The 21,951-nt window shown below is 28.1% G+C and overlaps 2 long non-coding RNA genes across 2 annotated transcripts; both read right to left on the reverse strand.

The window, feature by feature from the left end:
- Positions 1-304: 304 nt before the first annotated feature.
- Positions 305-7,853, reverse strand: LOC147806504 (uncharacterized). Its single transcript, XR_015435926.1, has 2 exons — positions 4,284-7,853; positions 305-453 (listed from the first exon to the last, which is right to left on the reverse strand). It is a non-coding gene; the product is annotated as an uncharacterized LOC147806504 (long non-coding RNA).
- A 5,017-nt stretch (positions 7,854-12,870) lies between these two features.
- On the reverse strand, positions 12,871-20,418 carry LOC147806505 (uncharacterized). The gene is made up of 2 exons (XR_015435927.1): positions 16,849-20,418; positions 12,871-13,019 (listed from the first exon to the last, which is right to left on the reverse strand). It is a non-coding gene; the product is annotated as an uncharacterized LOC147806505 (long non-coding RNA).
- Positions 20,419-21,951: the final 1,533 nt, after the last annotated feature.

Genomic DNA, 21,951 nt, shown 5'->3' on the forward strand with positions numbered 1-21,951 from the left:
TGCTCTCCTGAAGTCCATGTTTCCAAATTGCTTGCTGGAAATTATCTACTCTTCTAGAATGCTTTTGGGTTCATTATTTTTTTTTTTTTAAATGCATATATTTTAATTTTTAGCTTGAAAAATTTGACTAAAATTTACTTTAACACACACAAGAAGTAAAAAAAAAAAATATTAACCAAATTTACCATTTGATTTGTTTACTTACTAAAATTACAATTTTTCTAAGTCTTATGTTCGTAAAATTACAATTTTTAATCCAGAAGAGCTAAATAATTTTAAATACAGAAAAAAACATTAAATCAAATAAGATTTATTAAGTTTTATTTATTTTACAACTATCATACAATATATTTACAATATATAGATTTACAATTATAGCACATAGCCACAGATCTGAAACATTCATAACTTCTTCCATCCCGCTGTTACTATCACCTCTTCACTGCAATGTTCCTGGAAAACAAATAAATATTTTAGCATATGAAAAAATAAATATACCGGACAATAATATTAAATTGTTACAACCAACAGTAGATTTCTAAAACGAAGCAATACTGACTAGATAAAATACAGTTAAATAAAAAATTTTATAACTGTTTATTATTTTCATGGAATTTCTACTAAGTATATATCGATTGAGTACATTCAAATACTTAGATATAAGAAAATCTATTTTACAAATTTTAGTCACATATTACACGACAAAATTACATACATATACAGCACAAATCTGAATTAGAATATTTCATAATTTTTTTTTTATCCTAACTAAATCTTACATTGAAGCCAGCAGTAAGTTATAAACAAAACATAAAATTATTTTTCGTGTGGCTTTGAGGAGAACTCCTCCAGACTTTTAGTCTGGTGCTGTTGGCTGCTTTGGTAACAAGAGCACATTTCTAATGGTAGAACAATGAAGGAATAAAGGTGTCAATTGGTTTACCCACGCTGACCTAAAATCAAGACAAAACTATTCACAAAACACTCCTATTTGAAATTACTTTTTCTCATAACCGCAGTACTTGCCACGATGCGCCCATTGTCAGGTAAAAAACTCCTAAAAGCTGCCCTATACTTTCTGTTTATTTACTTATCATCAGAATTTTATTTTCCTCTCTCATTCTTTCTTACATTTTTCCTCTTTCTTGGCTGCAATTTTCATTCCTCTTCAGAATATTTTGCAAGAACTTTGTAGTTCAGAAACACAATTCGATTAGTTTCAGTTACGTAATTTTTAATTTCTCATTTATTAAAACAGTAAAAATACTATGCCTTTTAACACTAACAGTATCTTTAATATACAAAAGGAGTAATTTTAACAAATTCAGTAATTTGTTAAACTATATATTATTTAGTTCAAGTGAAGAATTACATTTTACAATTGCCTCTGTTAAAGCTTTTTTAAACAAAAAATGGTTATTTTGAAAATTCTTTAATTTCTGGAAAATTGCTGCTAAAACGTAACACTTTACTCCAAAATACATTAGAAAGCTGTTTGGTGATATAGAAATTCATTTCCACAACGGAACTCTTAGTAATGGTGGGAAAAATAGGAAGGGTGGGAAAAATAGGTTCTGTGTTCTGTTACAATCAGGTTGTTACCCTAGTGTGTTACAATCAGGTTGCTTGGGGGCAGTAAAAACTTTATTTGTTTAAACCACTTAAAAAGGACTGGATAAAAAAATTTCAAAAAAAAAACTTCACACACAAAACACAGTTTTTGGAGAAATATTTTAATAAATATTTCTTCGAAAAATGTGATTAAATGAAAGGAACACAATGGTGTTAGTTAATTGTAGCAACATGACAGAATGTTTGGAGTAATGCAGTATAGCAATCTTGGACTATAAAAACGATTAGGAGGAACAGCCTTAAACTTAAAATTGTATCAAAAAATAATAATTTTATGCTTGGAACTAATTAGAAATTATCTTTTTTAATGCTGCATATATATATATATATATATATGAGCAAAACAAAATTACCAACTTTCCACACCCTTGCAAAAAAATAAAATAAAAATTTTTTTGAACAAGTATAGAGCAGATATATCAAAATTTTTTTTTAACTTATTTAAAGATGTGAAAACAAATATATATTTTTTTGTCAAACTGTAATTCATATAGTTTGTAGTAGTGATAATTTCCATTGCATGAACTACTTAACTTACAAGTTTTCTGCAATATTAGACATTTAACGTAAATTTTACTTAATAGTTTTTGTTAAAATAAAAAGTTGGAACATAAGTATGCTAAATGTATACAGTAAAATGCAAGAAAATATAATAAATTAATGAAAACTAGTCAGTCTAACTCTTTTAGAGAAAAGTAAGCATTTTTTGCAACCTTGATATACACAATGAATCGTGTTTTAAAGCATTTTAATCATTAATACTTCAACACCAAATAATAAACACAAAAACATTCACTTGGAGAAATAAGATATTTAAATAAAAGATGTTTTCAAACAGTATGAAATCAAAAATTTTTTCATTTAATGTAAGCATAATAATATAGTGCAGAAGTTATTGAAAAAAAAAACTTTATAAAAATAAAGTGATAATATCATAGACAGATATATCATATAAATAGAAAATATCATATGTATAGTCATAGATATAAAATCATTGATTAAAGTTAACAATATTGAAAGTTCAATTTCTAATATGCGGAATTGTAGAAAATTGCAGATGTACACAAAAAAATATATATATATAAACATATATACTATTGGCTTATTTTAATTAAAACAAGGATAATTTGAAATCTTGTGGCAGAATGTTTTTGAGCTATCTGCGACTAAACTCTCCAGCACTAAGATCTAATTGCAAAATACTTTTAATACAAACAAACATATATGTTGCTAATTTAAAATGGCAAATACGCTGTGTTAACAAAAAATAATAATAATGATTTTCTTAATTTAACACGAAATAATTTTTTTTTAATATTATGGGTGATATTCTCACATTTTGTTGGTGGGAAGAGACACACTTTATTAGCTTCTTCGCATTTTGTAAATAATCATCACAATAAAAAAATATTAAATATCATGAAATCCGTAGTAGCAATTGCCCCCCCCCCCAAAAAAAAAAAATATATGATGTAATTACGTAAATTGGACTCCTCAAAAGCGTGTTACACTTTGAAATTAGGTTGTAATAAATAATATCGTATAAAAAATATCTGATTTAAAATTTAAGGAGAAATCAACATCTATAACTTCTAAAAATTCGATAGAATTTAAAAAAAAAATAAAATAGATAGCCTTAAAAAATAGATACTCAAATGCACGATTCGAGTTTTCCATATCGTTTAAATATATCAAGATGGTTAAGAACCAAATGAAAATCAATATCAATAACTGCCGAAAATACTATCAAAACATTACGTCGATTTATGATACTATCGGTGAAAATTGAGCGTGTCAAAAACTGATTATCTAAATGCATGATTCAAATATTGCATGTTCAAATATTTCTGTAAAAAAGAAAAGTAATATTTTCTTCTTTTCAAGAGAAAAATCTTTCTGCAAGAGATCTGTAAAATTTTGCAACAATGTCGCCTTGTCGCTGCGATTCTGCCACGGAGATTTGAAAAAATACTGAGCAATATGCATAAATCTTAATTCCACGAGAATTTCTAATTGATGTTGTTTATTCATTTTATAATTCATTTTAATGTTTGCCAAATGTTTGGTTTGAGTAGCCTTAGCCTTTGAGGGATTCATCAATCTGCATAATCGCTGAAGAATTCTTAAAAGCAAAATAGAAGTTTCAGAATTTGTTTGAACTTATGGAGGACTATGAATAAAAAGACTAATTTAATGCAGATAAAACACATTTTTTTTTTTAAGTATCAGTGAAATAAAACATTGGAACAGCAAAAATAGTGGTGGTAAAAACAGTAACAGTTTACCATTCTACTTGATACTAACGATGAAACTTACACCAGAAACTTCTATTATAAATTAGTTGAATAGTGCAAAGGCTGATGATTGTGCATGAAATAATTAGAATTCTACAGTACATGGAAAATATATTTGCAATATATGATAATTCATTTTAAGAGACAAATTTTTGAGTACTTTTATTTGTTGTTATTGAAGCATGGGCAGCCTATGTAAACAATGTTCAATTACTATTTTTAATATCAGCAAAAGTAATCTGAAATAATTTTTAACAATTGATTTGATCATGTTTATAATTTCACGAATTTTTTTACCCATTTTTAAGCACAAGAAAAAAGGAAACAATTCAAATACAGTTATTTCTTTAGACATACTTAATTCAGGTACCTTCAAATGAGACTTGATGGAGGTTCATTCTCAAAGCTAGATCCTTTTCAAAGATCTTCCTCAGAAGTACATCAATAGATTATGAAAAAGAAAATTCATTCAGTTAATACGTTTAAAAACATAGAAATAATTCAAACATATTTTGTTTTGTTTATACGGGCACATTTATTATTCAGAACTAGAGAAGTAAGGAGTAATGGTTTGGCAGAATGTTAGCTAAAAAAAATGGTGAAATGCAGAATATATTTTTATAGCAATATTTTTTTAAAAAAAAATTCATTAATAAATATTTTTTACGAATAAATAAGCTTATTTATAACTGGAAATTACTCCATGCTTATCTATATTAGTGGAATGGGCTAAAGGGAAAACAAAAACCTAAACCAGAAATACTTAATAAAGTTATGAAGTAAAATAGAAAGAGAAAAAAAAATTATCATAATTGTTACAACAAAACTTCCATGCTAAGAATAATATTTTCTGTAAAGCAGTATCCATAAAGCAACATTAACTAAAATATAATCTATTAGAAATATGTTATTAAAATGCTGTGTTATCTTAAAAATGCTAACAAAAACAAAAGATTATATACAAATGTAAAACAGAAAAATCTATTTTAATTCTCAAAATAAAATTTTAAAGCTTTACATCTCAGTCTTTCCAATTATCATATTTTCCAGATAAGAATAAAGTCAATAGAAACATTCTTAACTACTGTGTCATACAGTTAATAAAAACTAAGTTTTTTAGAAATGTAAAAAGCTAGGTAAAAACCAAGACACAAATTGTTTAAAAGAAAAATTTAGCAATAAAAATTTCAATTGAACTTTTTCACCTAGCAAGGGTCTGTCTAGGTTTTTCTGATAGGTACCTATTTTATGAAAATTTAGACATAATTTGTGAAAAATTAAAAACTACATTAAAAAATCAAAACAAAAATATGGATTTATCGTTTCTTAAGGAATACAAAAATAAAATTATAAGAAAAAGTATTTTGTGAAACTACTGTTTTTTCTAAAGTTGAATTTGTGAAGGTACTGCTAAACAGTAGTAAATTTGGCCTTGACAGACCCCTGCCTAGGCATATTTTTAGAATACAGTGACTATAAAAGAATTAAAAAAGTTTTAAACAGCAATGTAAATTTAAATAAAAGCTTGAATAAGAATAATTCTAAAGATAATTTAATATTGAAAATTACTGCAATTATTTTCCATATCGTTTTAGCTGATAAATTTCAAAAACTGTTTCAAAAATAAAAAGAAAAATTTCCAGTAAATGTTCAACTGGGTGTTGTTTTTTTTTAAAAGATATGTTGCAAAATAAATAGTCAAAAAACTATTTTGTCCATGTGAGATTTTCTCTTGCAATAGCTTGTTAAGATGATACTTTCACGACATTTTGGTTGAAGAACCATCTGCTATAGACTCTTGTAAAATTTACACCAATCAAGCGTGTTTAACCCTTGGTTCTTTAAAAAGGTAAAGTTAAAAGAAAATGCCACTACTCAACTTTTTTAAAAATGCAACAACAAATAGTTTTTATACTTTATAAGACAATAGTAGGTAAGTAGATAAGACAGCTCAAATTAATAACAATACGATAGGACTGTTTCACACATAATACTTGTCTCGTCTCATTTGCTAATAAAAATGCCATCTCGTACTGAGTAGGCAAAACAGTAAGAAAAATGCCCGTATCATGATCTGCCGGTGAATAATCACTATATCTTCTAAGCAACTTCCACGCAGCAACCAGGAGGATCTAAAAAATATTAACGAACGGAGATCAACTTGAAGAGTATAACTCGTAGCTACCTTTCGCACACCTTTACATATTCTTTTAAAAAGTTAGCAGTTAGAAATCTATTTGGTGCCTGAACGATAGCAGTTGGCATAACTGCTCACAATACAGAAGTAACCCTAATAGGGAATTAAAAGTTCAATGAGTATTTCTATGTTGTTACCTATGGATAAATATTTATAAACTTCCAGCGGTCCACGAAAAATTAAGAAAATATCTCAGAATGGGAGTAACTCAGAGAATATAAGTTGAAGCAACCCTCAGGAAAACTTCTACATACTTCTTTTTAAATTTTTGCAAAGTACAAAATATATATATATTTTTTTGTTTCAACATTTTTAGTTGGCACAATCTAGTTCAAATAGGGAAACATCCCCTTTTATTTGATTCATAAAATCAGGGGAGATCTCTATAAAATGAACAATCGCAGAATAATCAGCACGTCTTGGCAACTTCTGGTATCGGAGAAACTGAAAGAAAGTAAAAAAATCACAGAAAGGGACCAACTCGAAAGATATAACTCGTAACCATTTGGCAAACATTCATGTTTTATTTAAAAAAAATTTCAAGTTTATATCTATTTGGAAGCTTGGCTATTATAGTTAGTGTGACAGATTAATATATGGAAATATCCCCTAAAATTAGTGAAACAGAAAAATTTACATTATAAATCTAGCTAAAATTCTTTTCTACTCCGGAAAATTTGTTTATCATCACTTGTGGCAGAATAATCAACAGGTCTTGGTAACTTCCAGTGGCTATCATCACACTGAAAACAAAACATGGGAAGAAACTCAAAAGGGTATATCTTGTAGCCACTACCCCCTGGCAAACCTCTACAAGTTTTCTTTTATAAATGTATGCAAGTTTGAAATCCACAATAGTAGGCGCAGCAAATCACAGAAGGAAAATATCCCCTCTACTCATATTTTGGTGTGTAAAGTCAACCATGATTAATATCATTTAAGTATTATCTTCAGAATAATGCTTATTGTTGTTGTTGTTGATTTACGTCGCACTAGAGCTGCACAATAGGCTATTGGCGACGGTCTGGGAAACATCCCTGAGGATGATCCGAAGACATGCCATCACAATTTTGATCCTCTGCAGAGGGGATGGCACCCCCGCTTCGGTAGCCCAACGACCTGCACGCGAAGTCGAGCACTTTACGGTAGCACGAATAATGCTTATAATTGTTACTTTTTGTTAATTGTTATTTATTATAGCAACAAAATTTGTCAGATGAATAAAATAATGCAGCATTAATTTAATAATTTTGATAATTAAAGCTCTAAAATAGAATTTTTTTTTACATAAGATCGCAACTAGTTTAACTCAGTATTTCAGATTAATATTCCTTGATTAAGCTTAGGTGCCATCAGAAAACTTTCCAAAAATTCATGATTTTATTAAAAATATCTTAACTGCATAACAATCGTTTGTAACGGATCTGTATTTCGTCTCTTTACATTTTATGCACAGTAAATGAGATTCAACAAATTCTCTTGCTTTTTTCCAAAATCGTTACGTTTTGTCATAGTTTGTTAAACTTCGCAAATGATAGGCTTAGAATATTTGTGTTTATTTCAAGCAGAATTAACTACAATAATTATTTACTTTTTTTGGCAGTGAAGCATTATAATGAATTAACATTCTAAAATAGTAATAATTAAAGTAAGGAATAAAAGAACTTACCATTGAATTCGGCGTATGTAAACACACGCGTGCAACAATGTAAATAAATGTAGGGGTAGCTAGTGTAGGGGTAGCAATCCTTGTGTAGAACTAGCTCCCACGGAAAAGGAGTGAAAAGTTGAAACTTTGTATCGTTTAATCCACTTGTAAAACAAAAACTCAAATAACTGAAAGCAATGTGGAGAGTACTTTTGAATCTCTATTGTCAATCAATTTTTTCTCTATTTTTGATTTTTCTTCTTATTTTTCTTATTATTATTCTAATTAAACCTGGAATAAAATGCTACATTGTAGAATAACTTTCATATAATATTTTTAAAAAAGTTAAATAAAACTGTCAAGCCTTTTTTTTAAAAATTAATACTATTTTACCTGATGACTTAACCCTTTCGCGCCGACTGTCACAAATACGTGACAGCAAAAAACCGTATCAATCAGGGTAAGAAGATAAAACTGGTAATCAAAGTATTTCTTTAGCAGTTTATTTGTGGGCGGAGTTATATTTTTTTGATTTATTTAATTCACCATTACTTTGTTCAAAATAAAACTATTTAGTTATACTTTGAATTAACATTGATTATATATATGATTAAACTAACAATAATTAAAATAAAAGCAAAGTAAGTCTGTCTAACTAGTAACGACTACAATTAAGTTACCGTTTTTTATTTAATTGCAACTTGATTCTGATTTTGTACGAATGCTTTTCTGAATCACCCGTCCCCAAGGGGTTAAAGAAAAATGGAATTATATTGTTAAGTAATGTTATTTTCATTACAGAGATATAATAGTATTTTATTTTTACTAGTATAATATTATTTGAATAGCTTGTACATAAAAAAAACTCGATTTTAATGCTTTTTATAATTTTCATGAATTCATAAAAATTGCTGTTTTATGCTCTGGAAATGTAAAATTATTATAACAATAATTTATTATTAAAAGATAAACATGAATAAATATTATAAATTAAGATCACTGATTCGTAAGACATACAAGATTATTTAAAATACGTGATTATTTATTTTAAAACTTTACACTTTTTTGCTTCCTTTAACCAGGAACTTCATATCCAATCGTTAGGAATTAGAGGATCGTACTATAGTAATTTAACTAAATGAGACATTAATTATGTTATATTTTAAAACTGTAAAACTAACAATATACATTGATTTTTTTGTGCATCATATAGGCTGAACAATGAACCATAAATTGTAGGATTTCCATTTAATCCGAAATGAGAGTAAGAAAGATATTGTAGAATACATTCTACGTTAGGTCTTCCATCAAATCAAAAAGATTTAATCTAACTACATCCACCAATGTAAAAGTTTTATCAATTAACATAATATGGGATCAACATGTACATTTATTTATATCTGGTTAATTTTAATTATTATATCATGATTACATGTTATTTCTCAAATTTCGTGCTTATTTTTTGTTTTTCTGGTCTGCGTGGGTGAAGATTTTACATACATTAATTGGCATGCATAAAGGCATGGTCTCATGATTTAGGTATCATTTTTAGTTGTTGGTGATGACCGTGTTAAAAATAATAGTTTGAAAAAATTCATAAAATATTTATTACATAAAAAAAAATACACATTTAAATAAAAAGCACATTTTAAATCACGATTTCATTTGGAGAAAAAAAAAAAAAAGAGGTAATATAATGGATTTGAAAACTTGATTATAACAATAAGGGTAAAAAAGGGTGTCAAGTTGTTAACATTTCCAGTGGATCAAGTTATTTTTACATAATATATTAAAAATTCTATATTTAATTTTAGCTGGAAGGATCCATTTTCGTTAAGCGTTCCGTTTCTCTCTTCAGTGCTTTAGATAAAAAAAAAAAAAAAAAAAAGTAAATTCTTATGAATCTGTTTTTTTCCTTGCTGATATTTGTCTTCATTTTAAAAGCAATGTATGTATATATTAAAACGATTTTGTTGAAATTGTATTCCCAGATAACACAGTGTAAACAGATAATGTGTCAACGAATTAATGAAGGTAGGAGTTTTAGTTATGTCGCACTAGAGCTGTACATTAGGCTTATCATCCATTTAGACTTAAATCTGAAGGGGTAGGAAATTTTCTCCAGATCCCTGTCCATTTGTCACAGCAATGTGATCGACCACAGGCCTCTCGATTCCACAGATTTTAATAGCACATATATCGCATGTACTCGGTGGCGTCGAGGATCGAGCACCGCCCCTGTCAAGGACTAGAATGGCCCTTAAAACCCCTATTAACCGGGAACTAAGCTTAAATTGATGTTGTTGTTGTTAATTTACGTCGCACTAGAGCTGCACAATGGGCTATTGGCGACGGTCTGGGAAACATCCCGGAGGATGATCCGAAGACATGCCATCACAATTTTGATCCTCTGCTGAGGGGATGGCACCCCCACTTCGGTAGCCCGACGACCTGCGCGCGAAGTCGAGCACTTTACGGTAGCACAGTTTAACGAGGACCAATACCGCACACCCTCGGTCCCTACGCAGATTGATCCAAGTGGTCACCCACCCGCACACTGACCGCAGCCAGTGATGCTTGACTTCGGTGATCTGCTGGGAACCGTGTCTTATCGATCAGTCCACTGCGGGACTAAGCTTAAATGGAAAAATCTTGGTCAAAAAACAAAGAAAAAAATTTGTCGCACTAATGTCAAAATAGCCAATAATGTCAATACGCAAAATGAAAAAGCAAATATTTAATTTCTCTCTTCTTTTCTCTTTCTTGTTGTTAATTTACGTCGCACTAGAGCTGCACAATGGGTTATTGGCGACGGTATGGGAAACATCCCGGAGGATGATCCGAAGACATACCATCACAATTTTGATCCTCTGCGGAGGGGATGGCACCCCCGCTTCGGTAGCCCGACGACATGCGCGCGAAGTCGAGCACTTTACGAGTCGACTGTATAATGTGTTTCTACGGTATGTTCGTTGCATGTCAAGTTGTAGAAAATGTTTACTTTATTCAGTATTTTGGAAAATTTCTTAATTTTCATCATAGTTTAGTTATATAAGAATTAAAACTCATATTTCCCTTCTCAGTTACTGATAATGAGCCGACTCAATATTATCAACAAGCAAATATTTATAACCAGTTTAATGAAACAAAAATAATTATAAGTATTAAAAATTAAATATGAATTGTGATGAAAATCTGCAATGTTCAGTTTATTCGAATTCAAGAGAGACGTAAAAGATTATCTTTCTTGGGCTCTCACAGGTTCATCCTTTTTGTTTGAAACATTTTTACAATTAAATTTACGTTTATAATCCCAAAAAATTTACGTAAATATAACTATGCAACAAAACGTCAATTTTTCGCTAATAAAACGTTTTTAAAAAACGGTCAAAAAATGGGTAAAATGTACACGTTAAAATAACGTATTTTAAGTACGTATTTTTAACGAATGAAGAAATGGTGAAAATCATTACGTAAAATTAACGTAATTTTAACGTATACGTTTTAACGAATGAAGAAATGGTGAAAATCATTACGTGAAATTAACGTAATTTTAACGTATACGTTTTAACGAATTAAGAAATGGTGAAAATCATCACGTGAAATTAACGTAATTTTAACGTATACGTTTTAACGAATGAAGAAATGGTGAAAATCATCACGTGAAATTAACGTAATTTTAACGTAAGACCAAAACCTTATAACGGACAAACGGATTTTTAACGTTTATTCCCATGCAGCAGAGATAAGTATTAATTACGTGAAAATAACGTTAAAATGCCACAAGGTTTAGAGCAAAAAAACGTTTATTTGAAACGTTTTATTTCCGTTTCGAGTGGTAGTCTCGAATTAGGTAAAAAAGCGTTTATATTTGGGCTGTTTTTAACGTAAAAATGACGGATTTTTGCCGTTATTTTGACTAAGGTGAATTTCGTAACCAATTTTTAACGTATTTTTTACGTTTTTTTCACCGAACTATTTACGTATATTTTTGGTTCTATAAATTCGTTATTTTCACCATGAATATTTACGTGTTTTTAACGCTTATTTTTTTTAAAATAACGTACATTTTACGTTATTTTAACCAAAATACAAACGTATTTTATCCATACTATTTACGTATTATTAACGCTTATTTTGAGCTTTATTTACGTATTATTAACGCTTATTTTGAGCTTTATTTACGTATTATTAACGCTTATATATCAATATTTTTAACGCTTATTTTGAGCTAGGTGAATTAATAAATTTTTCGCGTAAATTTAACTACATTAATTTAAATTTATCGTAATTTTAACCGAATTGTTAACAATAGCATATTTTAAGTTTTTTTTTTTAACTAAGAAGGAAAGAAACCATTCCGTATTTTATTCTTTACGCTGCAATAATTACACTAAAAAATATAGCATTTACTTTTTATTTAAAAAAAACTTTTAATTCTTTTCGAACTAAAACTAAAATAACGGAAAATAGCCGATATTCATGCTTTTTTTTTTAGAATCCTAGAAAAAGCTTTTGTTTTTAATCTCACACTTTCTGTAAATTTTTACAATTCAAATTATAACTCAAGGAATATGGAATGCAAATCTTTCTACCTCTTCACAGCAGCATACTAGTTTATTTATGAAGTTTCATGTCCCTCAGGAATTTTTTACATTTTTCATTCCTAAAAGTTTGTAACATAAAGAATTGGCAGAAGAAAAAATTACTCAATACTTACATGATTTTCCAAACCCCTATGGAATTTTTTTTTTTTTTTTTTTTTTTAGTTTAAATTAATAATTAAGAAATCTACTGCTCTCCTGAAGTCCATGTTTCCAAATTGCTTGCTGGAAATTATCTACTCTTCTAGAATGCTTTTGGGTTCATTATTTTTTTTTTTTTAAATGCATATATTTTAATTTTTAGCTTGAAAAATTTGACTAAAATTTACTTTAACACACACAAGAAGTAAAAAAAAAAAATATTAACCAAATTTACCATTTGATTTGTTTACTTACTAAAATTACAATTTTTCTAAGTCTTATGTTCGTAAAATTACAATTTTTAATCCAGAAGAGCTAAATAATTTTAAATACAGAAAAAAACATTAAATCAAATAAGATTTATTAAGTTTTATTTATTTTACAACTATCATACAATATATTTACAATATATAGATTTACAATTATAGCACATAGCCACAGATCTGAAACATTCATAACTTCTTCCATCCCGCTGTTACTATCACCTCTTCACTGCAATGTTCCTGGAAAACAAATAAATATTTTAGCATATGAAAAAATAAATATACCGGACAATAATATTAAATTGTTACAACCAACAGTAGATTTCTAAAACGAAGCAATACTGACTAGATAAAATACAGTTAAATAAAAAATTTTATAACTGTTTATTATTTTCATGGAATTTCTACTAAGTATATATCGATTGAGTACATTCAAATACTTAGATATAAGAAAATCTATTTTACAAATTTTAGTCACATATTACACGACAAAATTACATACATATACAGCACAAATCTGAATTAGAATATTTCATAATTTTTTTTTTATCCTAACTAAATCTTACATTGAAGCCAGCAGTAAGTTATAAACAAAACATAAAATTATTTTTCGTGTGGCTTTGAGGAGAACTCCTCCAGACTTTTAGTCTGGTGCTGTTGGCTGCTTTGGTAACAAGAGCACATTTCTAATGGTAGAACAATGAAGGAATAAAGGTGTCAATTGGTTTACCCACGCTGACCTAAAATCAAGACAAAACTATTCACAAAACACTCCTATTTGAAATTACTTTTTCTCATAACCGCAGTACTTGCCACGATGCGCCCATTGTCAGGTAAAAAACTCCTAAAAGCTGCCCTATACTTTCTGTTTATTTACTTATCATCAGAATTTTATTTTCCTCTCTCATTCTTTCTTACATTTTTCCTCTTTCTTGGCTGCAATTTTCATTCCTCTTCAGAATATTTTGCAAGAACTTTGTAGTTCAGAAACACAATTCGATTAGTTTCAGTTACGTAATTTTTAATTTCTCATTTATTAAAACAGTAAAAATACTATGCCTTTTAACACTAACAGTATCTTTAATATACAAAAGGAGTAATTTTAACAAATTCAGTAATTTGTTAAACTATATATTATTTAGTTCAAGTGAAGAATTACATTTTACAATTGCCTCTGTTAAAGCTTTTTTAAACAAAAAATGGTTATTTTGAAAATTCTTTAATTTCTGGAAAATTGCTGCTAAAACGTAACACTTTACTCCAAAATACATTAGAAAGCTGTTTGGTGATATAGAAATTCATTTCCACAACGGAACTCTTAGTAATGGTGGGAAAAATAGGAAGGGTGGGAAAAATAGGTTCTGTGTTCTGTTACAATCAGGTTGTTACCCTAGTGTGTTACAATCAGGTTGCTTGGGGGCAGTAAAAACTTTATTTGTTTAAACCACTTAAAAAGGACTGGATAAAAAAATTTCAAAAAAAAAACTTCACACACAAAACACAGTTTTTGGAGAAATATTTTAATAAATATTTCTTCGAAAAATGTGATTAAATGAAAGGAACACAATGGTGTTAGTTAATTGTAGCAACATGACAGAATGTTTGGAGTAATGCAGTATAGCAATCTTGGACTATAAAAACGATTAGGAGGAACAGCCTTAAACTTAAAATTGTATCAAAAAATAATAATTTTATGCTTGGAACTAATTAGAAATTATCTTTTTTAATGCTGCATATATATATATATATATATATGAGCAAAACAAAATTACCAACTTTCCACACCCTTGCAAAAAAATAAAATAAAAATTTTTTTGAACAAGTATAGAGCAGATATATCAAAATTTTTTTTTAACTTATTTAAAGATGTGAAAACAAATATATATTTTTTTGTCAAACTGTAATTCATATAGTTTGTAGTAGTGATAATTTCCATTGCATGAACTACTTAACTTACAAGTTTTCTGCAATATTAGACATTTAACGTAAATTTTACTTAATAGTTTTTGTTAAAATAAAAAGTTGGAACATAAGTATGCTAAATGTATACAGTAAAATGCAAGAAAATATAATAAATTAATGAAAACTAGTCAGTCTAACTCTTTTAGAGAAAAGTAAGCATTTTTTGCAACCTTGATATACACAATGAATCGTGTTTTAAAGCATTTTAATCATTAATACTTCAACACCAAATAATAAACACAAAAACATTCACTTGGAGAAATAAGATATTTAAATAAAAGATGTTTTCAAACAGTATGAAATCAAAAATTTTTTCATTTAATGTAAGCATAATAATATAGTGCAGAAGTTATTGAAAAAAAAAACTTTATAAAAATAAAGTGATAATATCATAGACAGATATATCATATAAATAGAAAATATCATATGTATAGTCATAGATATAAAATCATTGATTAAAGTTAACAATATTGAAAGTTCAATTTCTAATATGCGGAATTGTAGAAAATTGCAGATGTACACAAAAAAATATATATATATAAACATATATACTATTGGCTTATTTTAATTAAAACAAGGATAATTTGAAATCTTGTGGCAGAATGTTTTTGAGCTATCTGCGACTAAACTCTCCAGCACTAAGATCTAATTGCAAAATACTTTTAATACAAACAAACATATATGTTGCTAATTTAAAATGGCAAATACGCTGTGTTAACAAAAAATAATAATAATGATTTTCTTAATTTAACACGAAATAATTTTTTTTTAATATTATGGGTGATATTCTCACATTTTGTTGGTGGGAAGAGACACACTTTATTAGCTTCTTCGCATTTTGTAAATAATCATCACAATAAAAAAATATTAAATATCATGAAATCCGTAGTAGCAATTGCCCCCCCCCCAAAAAAAAAAAATATATGATGTAATTACGTAAATTGGACTCCTCAAAAGCGTGTTACACTTTGAAATTAGGTTGTAATAAATAATATCGTATAAAAAATATCTGATTTAAAATTTAAGGAGAAATCAACATCTATAACTTCTAAAAATTCGATAGAATTTAAAAAAAAAATAAAATAGATAGCCTTAAAAAATAGATACTCAAATGCACGATTCGAGTTTTCCATATCGTTTAAATATATCAAGATGGTTAAGAACCAAATGAAAATCAATATCAATAACTGCCGAAAATACTATCAAAACATTACGTCGATTTATGATACTATCGGTGAAAATTGAGCGTGTCAAAAACTGATTATCTAAATGCATGATTCAAATATTGCATGTTCAAATATTTCTGTAAAAAAGAAAAGTAATATTTTCTTCTTTTCAAGAGAAAAATCTTTCTGCAAGAGATCTGTAAAATTTTGCAACAATGTCGCCTTGTCGCTGCGATTCTGCCACGGAGATTTGAAAAAATACTGAGCAATATGCATAAATCTTAATTCCACGAGAATTTCTAATTGATGTTGTTTATTCATTTTATAATTCATTTTAATGTTTGCCAAATGTTTGGTTTGAGTAGCCTTAGCCTTTGAGGGATTCATCAATCTGCATAATCGCTGAAGAATTCTTAAAAGCAAAATAGAAGTTTCAGAATTTGTTTGAACTTATGGAGGACTATGAATAAAAAGACTAATTTAATGCAGATAAAACACATTTTTTTTTTTAAGTATCAGTGAAATAAAACATTGGAACAGCAAAAATAGTGGTGGTAAAAACAGTAACAGTTTACCATTCTACTTGATACTAACGATGAAACTTACACCAGAAACTTCTATTATAAATTAGTTGAATAGTGCAAAGGCTGATGATTGTGCATGAAATAATTAGAATTCTACAGTACATGGAAAATATATTTGCAATATATGATAATTCATTTTAAGAGACAAATTTTTGAGTACTTTTATTTGTTGTTATTGAAGCATGGGCAGCCTATGTAAACAATGTTCAATTACTATTTTTAATATCAGCAAAAGTAATCTGAAATAATTTTTAACAATTGATTTGATCATGTTTATAATTTCACGAATTTTTTTACCCATTTTTAAGCACAAGAAAAAAGGAAACAATTCAAATACAGTTATTTCTTTAGACATACTTAATTCAGGTACCTTCAAATGAGACTTGATGGAGGTTCATTCTCAAAGCTAGATCCTTTTCAAAGATCTTCCTCAGAAGTACATCAATAGATTATGAAAAAGAAAATTCATTCAGTTAATACGTTTAAAAACATAGAAATAATTCAAACATATTTTGTTTTGTTTATACGGGCACATTTATTATTCAGAACTAGAGAAGTAAGGAGTAATGGTTTGGCAGAATGTTAGCTAAAAAAAATGGTGAAATGCAGAATATATTTTTATAGCAATATTTTTTTAAAAAAAAATTCATTAATAAATATTTTTTACGAATAAATAAGCTTATTTATAACTGGAAATTACTCCATGCTTATCTATATTAGTGGAATGGGCTAAAGGGAAAACAAAAACCTAAACCAGAAATACTTAATAAAGTTATGAAGTAAAATAGAAAGAGAAAAAAAAATTATCATAATTGTTACAACAAAACTTCCATGCTAAGAATAATATTTTCTGTAAAGCAGTATCCATAAAGCAACATTAACTAAAATATAATCTATTAGAAATATGTTATTAAAATGCTGTGTTATCTTAAAAATGCTAACAAAAACAAAAGATTATATACAAATGTAAAACAGAAAAATCTATTTTAATTCTCAAAATAAAATTTTAAAGCTTTACATCTCAGTCTTTCCAATTATCATATTTTCCAGATAAGAATAAAGTCAATAGAAACATTCTTAACTACTGTGTCATACAGTTAATAAAAACTAAGTTTTTTAGAAATGTAAAAAGCTAGGTAAAAACCAAGACACAAATTGTTTAAAAGAAAAATTTAGCAATAAAAATTTCAATTGAACTTTTTCACCTAGCAAGGGTCTGTCTAGGTTTTTCTGATAGGTACCTATTTTATGAAAATTTAGACATAATTTGTGAAAAATTAAAAACTACATTAAAAAATCAAAACAAAAATATGGATTTATCGTTTCTTAAGGAATACAAAAATAAAATTATAAGAAAAAGTATTTTGTGAAACTACTGTTTTTTCTAAAGTTGAATTTGTGAAGGTACTGCTAAACAGTAGTAAATTTGGCCTTGACAGACCCCTGCCTAGGCATATTTTTAGAATACAGTGACTATAAAAGAATTAAAAAAGTTTTAAACAGCAATGTAAATTTAAATAAAAGCTTGAATAAGAATAATTCTAAAGATAATTTAATATTGAAAATTACTGCAATTATTTTCCATATCGTTTTAGCTGATAAATTTCAAAAACTGTTTCAAAAATAAAAAGAAAAATTTCCAGTAAATGTTCAACTGGGTGTTGTTTTTTTTTAAAAGATATGTTGCAAAATAAATAGTCAAAAAACTATTTTGTCCATGTGAGATTTTCTCTTGCAATAGCTTGTTAAGATGATACTTTCACGACATTTTGGTTGAAGAACCATCTGCTATAGACTCTTGTAAAATTTACACCAATCAAGCGTGTTTAACCCTTGGTTCTTTAAAAAGGTAAAGTTAAAAGAAAATGCCACTACTCAACTTTTTTAAAAATGCAACAACAAATAGTTTTTATACTTTATAAGACAATAGTAGGTAAGTAGATAAGACAGCTCAAATTAATAACAATACGATAGGACTGTTTCACACATAATACTTGTCTCGTCTCATTTGCTAATAAAAATGCCATCTCGTACTGAGTAGGCAAAACAGTAAGAAAAATGCCCGTATCATGATCTGCCGGTGAATAATCACTATATCTTCTAAGCAACTTCCACGCAGCAACCAGGAGGATCTAAAAAATATTAACGAACGGAGATCAACTTGAAGAGTATAACTCGTAGCTACCTTTCGCACACCTTTACATATTCTTTTAAAAAGTTAGCAGTTAGAAATCTATTTGGTGCCTGAACGATAGCAGTTGGCATAACTGCTCACAATACAGAAGTAACCCTAATAGGGAATTAAAAGTTCAATGAGTATTTCTATGTTGTTACCTATGGATAAATATTTATAAACTTCCAGCGGTCCACGAAAAATTAAGAAAATATCTCAGAATGGGAGTAACTCAGAGAATATAAGTTGAAGCAACCCTCAGGAAAACTTCTACATACTTCTTTTTAAATTTTTGCAAAGTACAAAATATATATATATTTTTTTGTTTCAACATTTTTAGTTGGCACAATCTAGTTCAAATAGGGAAACATCCCCTTTTATTTGATTCATAAAATCAGGGGAGATCTCTATAAAATGAACAATCGCAGAATAATCAGCACGTCTTGGCAACTTCTGGTATCGGAGAAACTGAAAGAAAGTAAAAAAATCACAGAAAGGGACCAACTCGAAAGATATAACTCGTAACCATTTGGCAAACATTCATGTTTTATTTAAAAAAAATTTCAAGTTTATATCTATTTGGAAGCTTGGCTATTATAGTTAGTGTGACAGATTAATATATGGAAATATCCCCTAAAATTAGTGAAACAGAAAAATTTACATTATAAATCTAGCTAAAATTCTTTTCTACTCCGGAAAATTTGTTTATCATCACTTGTGGCAGAATAATCAACAGGTCTTGGTAACTTCCAGTGGCTATCATCACACTGAAAACAAAACATGGGAAGAAACTCAAAAGGGTATATCTTGTAGCCACTACCCCCTGGCAAACCTCTACAAGTTTTCTTTTATAAATGTATGCAAGTTTGAAATCCACAATAGTAGGCGCAGCAAATCACAGAAGGAAAATATCCCCTCTACTCATATTTTGGTGTGTAAAGTCAACCATGATTAATATCATTTAAGTATTATCTTCAGAATAATGCTTATTGTTGTTGTTGTTGATTTACGTCGCACTAGAGCTGCACAATAGGCTATTGGCGACGGTCTGGGAAACATCCCTGAGGATGATCCGAAGACATGCCATCACAATTTTGATCCTCTGCAGAGGGGATGGCACCCCCGCTTCGGTAGCCCAACGACCTGCACGCGAAGTCGAGCACTTTACGGTAGCACGAATAATGCTTATAATTGTTACTTTTTGTTAATTGTTATTTATTATAGCAACAAAATTTGTCAGATGAATAAAATAATGCAGCATTAATTTAATAATTTTGATAATTAAAGCTCTAAAATAGAATTTTTTTTTACATAAGATCGCAACTAGTTTAACTCAGTATTTCAGATTAATATTCCTTGATTAAGCTTAGGTGCCATCAGAAAACTTTCCAAAAATTCATGATTTTATTAAAAATATCTTAACTGCATAACAATCGTTTGTAACGGATCTGTATTTCGTCTCTTTACATTTTATGCACAGTAAATGAGATTCAACAAATTCTCTTGCTTTTTTCCAAAATCGTTACGTTTTGTCATAGTTTGTTAAACTTCGCAAATGATAGGCTTAGAATATTTGTGTTTATTTCAAGCAGAATTAACTACAATAATTATTTACTTTTTTTGGCAGTGAAGCATTATAATGAATTAACATTCTAAAATAGTAATAATTAAAGTAAGGAATAAAAGAACTTACCATTGAATTCGGCGTATGTAAACACACGCGTGCAACAATGTAAATAAATGTAGGGGTAGCTAGTGTAGGGGTAGCAATCCTTGTGTAGAACTAGCTCCCACGGAAAAGGAGTGAAAAGTTGAAACTTTGTATCGTTTAATCCACTTGTAAAACAAAAACTCAAATAACTGAAAGCAATGTGGAGAGTACTTTTGAATCTCTATTGTCAATCAATTTTTTCTCTATTTTTGATTTTTCTTCTTATTTTTCTTATTATTATTCTAATTAAACCTGGAATAAAATGCTACATTGTAGAATAACTTTCATATAATATTTTTAAAAAAGTTAAATAAAACTGTCAAGCCTTTTTTTTAAAAATTAATACTATTTTACCTGATGACTTAACCCTTTCGCGCCGACTGTCACAAATACGTGACAGCAAAAAACCGTATCAATCAGGGTAAGAAGATAAAACTGGTAATCAAAGTATTTCTTTAGCAGTTTATTTGTGGGCGGAGTTATATTTTTTTGATTTATTTAATTCACCATTACTTTGTTCAAAATAAAACTATTTAGTTATACTTTGAATTAACATTGATTATATATATGATTAAACTAACAATAATTAAAATAAAAGCAAAGTAAGTCTGTCTAACTAGTAACGACTACAATTAAGTTACCGTTTTTTATTTAATTGCAACTTGATTCTGATTTTGTACGAATGCTTTTCTGAATCACCCGTCCCCAAGGGGTTAAAGAAAAATGGAATTATATTGTTAAGTAATGTTATTTTCATTACAGAGATATAATAGTATTTTATTTTTACTAGTATAATATTATTTGAATAGCTTGTACATAAAAAAAACTCGATTTTAATGCTTTTTATAATTTTCATGAATTCATAAAAATTGCTGTTTTATGCTCTGGAAATGTAAAATTATTATAACAATAATTTATTATTAAAAGATAAACATGAATAAATATTATAAATTAAGATCACTGATTCGTAAGACATACAAGATTATTTAAAATACGTGATTATTTATTTTAAAACTTTACACTTTTTTGCTTCCTTTAACCAGGAACTTCATATCCAATCGTTAGGAATTAGAGGATCGTACTATAGTAATTTAACTAAATGAGACATTAATTATGTTATATTTTAAAACTGTAAAACTAACAATATACATTGATTTTTTTGTGCATCATATAGGCTGAACAATGAACCATAAATTGTAGGATTTCCATTTAATCCGAAATGAGAGTAAGAAAGATATTGTAGAATACATTCTACGTTAGGTCTTCCATCAAATCAAAAAGATTTAATCTAACTACATCCACCAATGTAAAAGTTTTATCAATTAACATAATATGGGATCAACATGTACATTTATTTATATCTGGTTAATTTTAATTATTATATCATGATTACATGTTATTTCTCAAATTTCGTGCTTATTTTTTGTTTTTCTGGTCTGCGTGGGTGAAGATTTTACATACATTAATTGGCATGCATAAAGGCATGGTCTCATGATTTAGGTATCATTTTTAGTTGTTGGTGATGACCGTGTTAAAAATAATAGTTTGAAAAAATTCATAAAATATTTATTACATA

Source organism: Parasteatoda tepidariorum, chromosome 8 (assembly GCF_982258835.1).
Source record: "Parasteatoda tepidariorum strain Cologne lab strain chromosome 8, Ptep-v5.0, whole genome shotgun sequence".
Taxonomy (NCBI): domain Eukaryota; kingdom Metazoa; phylum Arthropoda; class Arachnida; order Araneae; family Theridiidae; genus Parasteatoda; species Parasteatoda tepidariorum.